Source organism: Amblyraja radiata, chromosome 1, assembly GCF_010909765.2.
Source record: "Amblyraja radiata isolate CabotCenter1 chromosome 1, sAmbRad1.1.pri, whole genome shotgun sequence".
NCBI classification, from domain to species: domain Eukaryota; kingdom Metazoa; phylum Chordata; class Chondrichthyes; order Rajiformes; family Rajidae; genus Amblyraja; species Amblyraja radiata.
The window spans coordinates 6,602,374-6,611,591 of NC_045956.1; positions in this window are offsets into that span (position 1 = coordinate 6,602,374).

Consider the following 9,218-nt stretch of genomic DNA (forward strand, 5'->3'; position numbering starts at 1 on the left):
TTTAATATTTTATAATTGTTACAAATAGTTTTTGAATATGTCATCGATTTCAGAAACATCTAAAAACCAGGACAGCTTTACCAGAAGGCAAAGCTGAGGATAGTGGATCATCTCTGCCATTTGTTGGGACGAGTCTGCTCTGGCCCTTAAACACGTAGCATCATATGAGACTCTGGCTGTCAAGGATCGGGACCATCATGTCCAGTCGGCTATCTTCCAGATCTGAAATGAGGCAATAAGGTATCCATGCAGGAAGTGTGGGCAGTGGACTCCACTCTGTACAATAGGTGACAAGAATAAGGAATAAGCCATTTAGAACGGAGACGAGGAAACACTTTTTCTCACAGAGAGTGGTGAGTCTGTGGAATTCTCTGCCTCAGAGGGCGGTGGAGGCAGGTTCTCTGGATGCTTTCAAGAGAGAGCTAGGTAGGGATTTTAAAAATAATGGAGTCAGGGGATATGGGGAGAAGACAGGAACGGGGTACTGATTGGGGATGATCAGCTACAATCACATTGAATGGCGGTGCTGGCTTGAAGGGCCGAATGGCCTACTCCTGCACCTATTGTCTATTGTCTATTGACTTGGTTGAAACTGCATGCTCACCCAACGTGGAGGAAGGAGCTGCAATTGCTGGTTTATACTCAAGATAGACACAAAATACTGGAGCAACTCAGCCGTTCGGGCAACATTTCTGGAAGGAAGAGGTACTGTTTCGGATCGGAACCCTTTTTCAGATGGTCTGAACAGACAATTTGTGTCTGTCTTTAGAGAATTGAATGTTCACTGCAGCATTGTCAATGAACTTACTTACCATCACCCGGCAGAGTCGCAACATCGGAGGCCTGGATCGCCTCAACGCAGAGGGAGAAGAAGGACGAGACAAGGACTTTAAAGGGCCTGTCCCCACGAGCATGCGACTCCATGCGGCGAGCGCGACCTAAAGTGGTCGCTTGAGCCGTACGGCCCTCGCGGGGCCGGTCCCACTTCGATCGCCGGAGCCGTATGGAGTTGTGCGCGCGGGGCTCCGAAAAACTGACCGTGTTCAAAAATTCCGCGCGGCAACGGCCTGCCGGCCCGCAGCCGCCTCGACGCCGTACGCACCGCCTCGACGGGCACGCGCAGCATCTCGATGCAGTACGCAGCGTCTCGACGCCGTATGTCACGCGTGAACTCCCCCGCGGACTTCGCTCGAACTTACGTCACTCACTCGACCTCCGCGCAGCCCCCGCTTCCAGTTTGGTTGCGCTTGCCGCATGCAGGCCGCATGCTCGTGGGACAGGCCCTTAAGGCTTTTGCCTTCCATCACAGTGAGGAGGACCGGGTGGACTAACTGTGGTGGATGTTAAATCTGCGTTTATTGTGTGTTTTGTTATTTTATTCTATGTTATGACTGCAAGGCACAAAATTTTCGTTCAGATTGAAAAGTCTGAATGCCTCGCCAACTAACCAAAAGGGGAACATTCTGCGAATCGGGAAGGCTGTGGGACATTCGCCACCATTCGTGTCTCCACCACTGATAAGGAGGAGATTACATTCTATCTTCCAAGAGGAAAGTTCAAAGCTATGATTTCTGTTTCCATTCTTTCCCAGTTCCTCCACCCGAGCCAAACTCACTCGCTAGCACTATCTATCTGCTTTGTAAATACTGAGTGTAACTTGCTAACAAAAGAACAGCAACCACAAGCGATGTTCCACAATGTAAAGTTGAGGCAATACTTCAGACTCCACCACGACACAAAAAAAAGTAAAAAGCTGGCAGAGACTGAAGTCAGGAAGCTTGTCACACAAAGAGCAGGCAGGCAGTCCAGGTGCGGGCGGGTGTCTCGGTGAAGCAGAGGAGATGAAAGAGCTGTAATCATTTCAGGAACAATGTGAATTTGACGGTAGAACGCCCTTTCCGCTCGGATACACGAAATCTATCTATCTATCTATCTATCTATCTATCTATCTATCTATCTATCTATCTATCTATCTATCTATCTATCTATCTATCTATCTATCTATCTATCTATCTATCTATCTATCTATCTATCTATCTATCTATCTATCTATCTATCTATCTATCTATCTATCTATCTATCTATCTATCTATCTATCTATCTATCTATCTATCTATCTATCTATCTATCTATCTATCTATCTATCTATCTATCTATCTATCTATCTATCTATCTATCTATCTATCTATCTATCTATCTATCTATCTATCTATCTATCTATCTAGCTATCTATCTATCTATCTATCTATCTATCTATCTATCTATCTATCTATCTATCTATCTATCTATCTATCTATCTATCTATCTATCTATCTATCTATCTATCTATCTATCTATCTATCTATCTATCTATCTATCTATCTATCTATCTATCTATCTATCTATCTATCTATCTATCTATCTATCTATCTATCTATCTATCTATCTATCTATCTATCTATCTATCTATCTATCTATCTATCTATCTATCTATCTATCTATCTATCTATCTATCTATCTATCTATCTATCTATCTATCTATCTATCTATCTATCTATCTATCTATCTATCTATCTATCTATCTATCTATCTATCTATCTATCTATCTATCTATCTATCTATCTATCTATCTATCTATCTATCTATCTATCTATCTATCTATCTATCTATCTATCTATCTATCTATCTATCTATCTATCTATCTATCTATCTATCTATCTATCTATCTATCTATCTATCTATCTATCTATCTATCTATCTATCTATCTATCTATCTATCTATCTATCTATCTATCTATCTATCTATTCCCGTGCAATGGATTTGAAGTCTGCAAGGGCGCAACAGTTCGCTGTCTTATTTAAAACTTAATATACCGAAACTGTTCTACTTAAAACGTCCCTTCCCCCTGCCCTGTTCTTTCTCTCATCTCAGCATTATAAACGATGCATACTAACTTGCGATTGCAAACGCCGCAGAAGCCTCTAACGGTATAATTGTATCACGCACGCAATATTTTTTTTTGCAGGAGACCCAATGTCGAGGACTTTGAAAGCCACTCTTTGGTCGGACATCCTGTCCAAAATTGCATATTGAAGGTAATCGAGCCGCCCCTCCACTGGCAAGCCATGAAATACCACCCTGTCATCGTTACTGCTTTACAAGCTATTCCCTGTGTCTTCACCTGCAAACAATAGGAATGTAAAAGTCACAGCAGGTCACGAATGGGAGAGGGCTTTCGCTTCAACCTCTCAATGCAAGTGATTCTTAAACAACCCCAGACTTGTTCCTCTCTGATGGAAAATGTGGGTGAAAGCTGGGCTACAGATAAGCACCCATTGCCTGTCCAATTTCAGCAGCTGCCAACACTGCCTCTGTGATACAACAGGCGCGTCGGATCCACCCGCGGAAACAACCTTGGGGCTGTTTAGCATGTTTCTAACTGGAGGATTCAAACACACTATATATATTAAATTAACTATAATTGTAAATGTTCTGCCGACAGGAACTAATCTCAAATCAAACAGCCTATTATGGTTCAGTAATCCTGGCTGTTCAATTCACAAGAATTGCTTTCAAGTAATTGTGTAAACAATAAGAGTCTCTAATTAAAACTTTCTTCTGGTTTGAAAATCCCTTGTTTTCCTCGTTTTCCCAATGAAATTATTTTCATTCCATTTAAATGGAACGACGTCGCCCCCCCCCCCCCCCCCCCCCCCCCCCCAATCATACAACGCAGGAGGCCATTTGGCCCATTGTGTTTGTGCTATTCTCTGCTTTTTCCCCCAAGACGCTATTATTTGCTCTTTTTCACGGATATAACATATTCTCTCTTGAAAATCTGTTTCCACACATATTGCGACCACGCATTCAAGTCATAATGAGTTACACCCATAATTTGTGAAATAAATGTAAAACTAAAGAGAGCTGGATAGGGCTCCTAAAAATAGCGTAGTCAGGGGATATGGGGAGAAGGCAGGAACTGATTGGGGATGATCAGCCATGATCACATTGAATGGCGGTGCTGGCTCGAAGGGCCGAATGGCCTACTCCTGCACCTATTGTCTATTGTCTAAAATATTTCATTTAAGTTTAGTTCATTCAATTGACTGGAGACTAAAATGTCAGTCTGACAAAGTTGAGACGAATTTGATCACCTATGTACACTAGCACTACCCTACACACTAGGGACAATTTACAATATTTACCAAAGCCAAATTAACTTGCAAACACGTATGTCTTTGGAGTGTGGGAGGAATCCGGAGCAGCCGGAGAAAGCCCAGGGAGAATTTACAAACTCCGTACAGACAGCGCACGTGGTCAGGATGGAATTCGTGTCTCTGGCGCTGTAAGGCAGCACCTCTACTACTGTGCCACTGTGCAGCTGAACGGGGTGGGAGATTGCAACCTTCACGTGGTCCACCCTGTTTCGACGAATTCAATCAATCGGCGTGCATAAGATCAAATAGAACAAGGCGCACAACTTTAGGCTGTGCACGCCATAAGCAGCTGAATGCAAAAAAATAACACTGCTGGAAGAACTCTGTGGATCAAGCTGCATCTGTGGAGAGAAACGGTTAGATAACATTTCAGGTCGCGACCTTTCTTCACACTGATGTAATTTGTTTTTTACTCAAGATTCAGCATCTGCAATTTCTTGTGTTTCTGGGTTAATGGGATGACTGGCAGATAGGCAATAACAGGTGCAATGGTGCAATCGGATTCTAACTCCTTCACCCTGAGATCTGCACTCTGGATTCAGGGCCATTTTCCGGTTTAGCCCCTCACTGGTCTTTGTGTGTCTTCATGTACAATGCTATGAGGAACTATCAGACTTCAAAGTATCATCCATTCCTCCTCTCCAGATATCTGAGTTTCCATCGCAGCATTCATATACTGGATTGCCTTTGCTTGTGCAGCAACAGGAAGCTCTGACATTGGCCAACAAATGCCGCAGAATGGTTGAAACAAGGAACTGCAGATGCTGGTTTATAAATAAGTGCACAGAGTGCTGGAGTAACTCTGGGTCAGGAAGCATCCCTGGAGAACATGGATAGGTAATGTTTTGGGTCACATAACGGTTGCCTAGATGCCAACTTTCCTGCAAGAGCGAAGTTGTGTGCAATTTGCTTGTGTAGTTTCTCTGGATGGTTGAATAACAAGCAGTGTGTGAAATATACTTGACATGGATGTGAGGTTTGGATAAGTGGTAAACATAAGAACATGAAGGGGAGATCAAAATGTTTTTTCAAGTCTTGATAGATTATTGGTTATTGATCTCCCCTTCATGTTCTTATGTTTACCACTTATCCAAACCTCACATCCATGTCAAGTATATTTCACACACTGCTTGTTATTCAACAGACAATAGACAATAGACAGTAGACAATAGACAATAGGTGCAGGAGCAGGCCATTTGGCCCTTCGAGCCAGTGCCGCCATTCAATGTGATCATGGCTGATCATCCTCAATCAGTACCCCGTTTCTGCCTTCTCCCCATATCCCCTGACTCCGCTATTTTTAAGAGCCCTATCGAGCTCTCTCTAGAAAGCATCCAGAGAACCTGCCTCCACCGCCCTCTGAGGCAGAGAATTCCACAGACTCACAACTCTCTGTGAGAAAAAGTGTTTCCTCGTCTCCGTTCTAAATGGCTTACTCCTTATTCTTAAACTGTGGCCCCTGGTTCTGGACTCCCCCAACATCAGGAACATGTTTCCTGCCTCTAGCATATCCAAGCCCTTAACACTCTTATATGTTTCAATGAGATGCCCTCTCATCCTTCTAAACTCCAGAGTGTACAAGCCCAGCTGCTCCATTCTCTCAGCATATGACAGTCCCGCCATCCTGGGAATTAACCTTGTAAACCTACGCTGCACTCCCTCAATAGCAAGAATGTCCTTCCTCAAATTAGAGGACCAAAACTGCACACAATACTCCAGGTGTGGTCTCACTCGGGCTCTGATTCCAGGTGTGGTTTCACTAGGGCTCTGATTCCAGATGTGGTCTCACTAGGGCTCTGGTGTATTGGGCACCTAGCTGTATGTGATGTAGCTGTTAGCATATGGAATTTGATGTTATCACAGACCATGACCATGACTGCACATACGAGTTGATGATGATGATAGAATTTATTTGCCACACAACCAGGGTCGGTGGTATTTGGGTTGCCAGCAGCGGTACAATAATAAAGAACACAACCACAATAAAAATGTAACACAAACATGCACCACAGCATTCATCACTGTGGTGGACGGCACAGAACTTGGCCAGTCCTCCTCCATTTCCCCCCGTGGTCGGGACCTCCACCCTCCGCAGCCGTTGCTGCGGGCGTCCAGATGGTAAGGGACAAAGTCAAAGGCAAGGTAAGTCCAGGATCGGCTCTTTGCCACCGGAGACCGCGGCTTCAGGATGGTGTAGGCCGCAGGCCGGCGGTCGAAGATTTAAGGTTCCCGCCGCGCCGCAGCCAGAAGCACCGCAGACCGCAGGGCCGATGGTCGAAGCTCCCCTCCAGGGGTGATGGTAAGTCCACGCCGGGCCCGCGGTAGAAGTTGGCCGCGGGCCGGCAGTGGTGGCTTCTTCTTCCCCCGGGTCCCCCATGAGGGATCCCGGGCTGTTGACGCCGCGCCAGCTGGAGCTGTGCAGACTGCGCGCGGCTTCAGGCTGCCGGCTGCCCCGGGCCAGCGAAACGGAGCGCTCCCCTCCAGCGAGCCGCAGCGAGGGCTCACCCGCTCCACGCCGAGAGTCCACGCTGCGCCCGCCGATGAAGCCCCGGGCGCGTCTCCGGGAAAGGCCGCGCCGATCCTTGCTGTTAGGCCACGGGGGAGGCGACCTGGAAAAAGTCGCCTCTCCATGGAGGAGGCGGCCAAAACGGTTTCCCCCTCACCCCCCCACACCACCCCCCACACAAAACACACCGAGAAACATCAAAAACATACTTTAAAACATACTAAAAAAATAAAAAAAGTTGGAAAAAAAACTAACGCGCTGCTGACAGGGCTGCCGCCATTGCAACGCCCCCCGTACATACCTTTATTAAACTTCATTAAACTTCATGTGACTGCATTCCTCACCTTAGGGCTTGATCCGTACATTGATTGCAATCACTGTCTCCTTCCAACACAGCTTTATCGTGTGGCCAGAAAATTGTCCAAATATCACCTGATCAGCAAAGATGAGTTAAGGGCAATAATCAATGTAGACATAAAATGCTGGAGTAACTCAGCGGGATAGGCAACATCTCTGGAGAGAAGCAATGGGTGACATTTCGGGTCGAGATCCTCTTCAGACTCTGAAGAATGGTCTCGACCCAAAACATCACCTATTTGATTTCTTATCTCCAGAGATGCTGCCTGTCCCACTGAGTTACTCCAACATTGTATGTCTATCTTCGATTTAAACCAGCATTTATAATTCCTTCCTACACAATAATCAATAATTGATACTGACATTTTTGCAACATGAATTTAATCTGCATCCATCATCATGCATTGACGTCCTTCTGCACCTTTTCAGCCTTATCCATTTTAGTCCTGGTGCTTTCAGCATCATGTACTCAACACCTTGTAGATTTTCTAGTACTACTTTCACCTTCAATGCACCTGGAAGAATAGTTTTATTTCAAAGGTAGTTTAGATGAAAATACTGCCCAGTCCTTTATAGTAGATCTCTGAGCCCACTGCCCTCGATATTCTTGGATCTCCCCAGCAGCTGTAAGTGGGATTGCCTGTACATTTGGTTCTCTCCACTCTCCAGGATGTTTACCTGTACTGGAATCTGGAAATAATGATGTGGGGGAGAGTTGGACCCAGCCTCTTAATTTTTCAATAAATATTTTAATTGAAAAACCACAGTGTGTGGAAGAACCTGAAGAAAGCTGGTACAAAGACCTGGCTGAAATCTCCCAATGGTCGCAGAGTCTGTACCAAATCCAGTGATAAGAAGAATATTGTGTTTAAGAAGGAACTGCAGATGCTGGAAAATCGAAGGTAGACAAAAGTGCTGGAGAAACTCAGCGGGTGCAGCAGCATCTATGGAGCGAAGGAAATAGGCGACGTTTCGGGCCGAAACCCTTCTTCAGACTGATGTAGGGTGGGGGGGGGGGGGGGGGGGGTGAGGGGTGGGAGCGGGGGTCGGGGAGGAGCAAGGAAAAAGGAAGAGGAGGAGCCAGAGGGCTGAGGTAGAGCAGTCCGTTTGTCTTTTTGTTATTTTTTGTCCCGTTTTAATGTAGTATTTTTTTTTTTTTGATGGGGTGTGTGTGTGTGTGTGTGTGTGTGTGTGTGTGTGTGTGTGTGTGTGTGTGTGTGTGTGTGTGTGTGTGTGGTGTGTGTGTGTGTGTGTGTGTGTGTGTGTGTGTGTGTGTGTGTGGGGGGGGGGGGCGGGGGGTAGGGGGGGGGGCGGGGGGTAGGGGGGGGGGCGGGGGGTAGGGGGGGGGGGCGGAGGGTAGGGGGGGGGGGCGGGGGGCGGGGGGGAAACTTTTAAAATCTTTCCCCTGCACGGAGAACCCGACCTTTTCCCTGTCGGGTCTCCGTTGTCATTGGGGCTGCAACGTGGAGCGGCCTCCGGCAGGAACGACCTAGGGCTCCAGTCGCGGAGCTGTGGACCTATTCACCATCGCGGAGCTGGCCGAGTCCGGAGCGGGTGGAGCGGTGGTGGCGTGCTGCTGCGACCCGACCCCCGGGGATTCGGAGGCTTACCGCAGGTCTGGCAGATAGGAACACCAGGAGCCCGCGGGTCCCTGCTGGGAGACCGCTTTTCGGGGCTTCCGCAACGGCGACTTCACCCGCCCGAGTTAATGGCCACGGGACAATTGCCATCGCCCGCCGGGGGCTTTGACTCTGACATCGGGAGGGGAGAGGGAGTGCAGGGGAGAGATAAGTTGTTTTGCCTTCCATCACAGCGAGGAGGAGATGCGCTGTGATGGATGTCTGTGTAATGTGTGGAGGACTGCATCCCTACAAAAACCTTCCGAGTGTTTCCCAATCAGAAACCTTGGATGAACTTTGAGATCCACACTCTCCTGAAGTCCAGACACAGGGCATTCACCTCCAATGATACAGTGGCCTACATGAAGACCAGATACGACCTTGGTAAGGCCATCAAAAAGGCCAAAAGGAACTTCTGCTCCAAACTGGAGGATGAGACAGATGTTCGGCAGCTGTGGCAGGGTCTGAATGCAATCACCTCCTACAAGGCAAAACCAGGAGGCAGCTCGAATGCCGGTGTAACATCACTCCCTGACGAG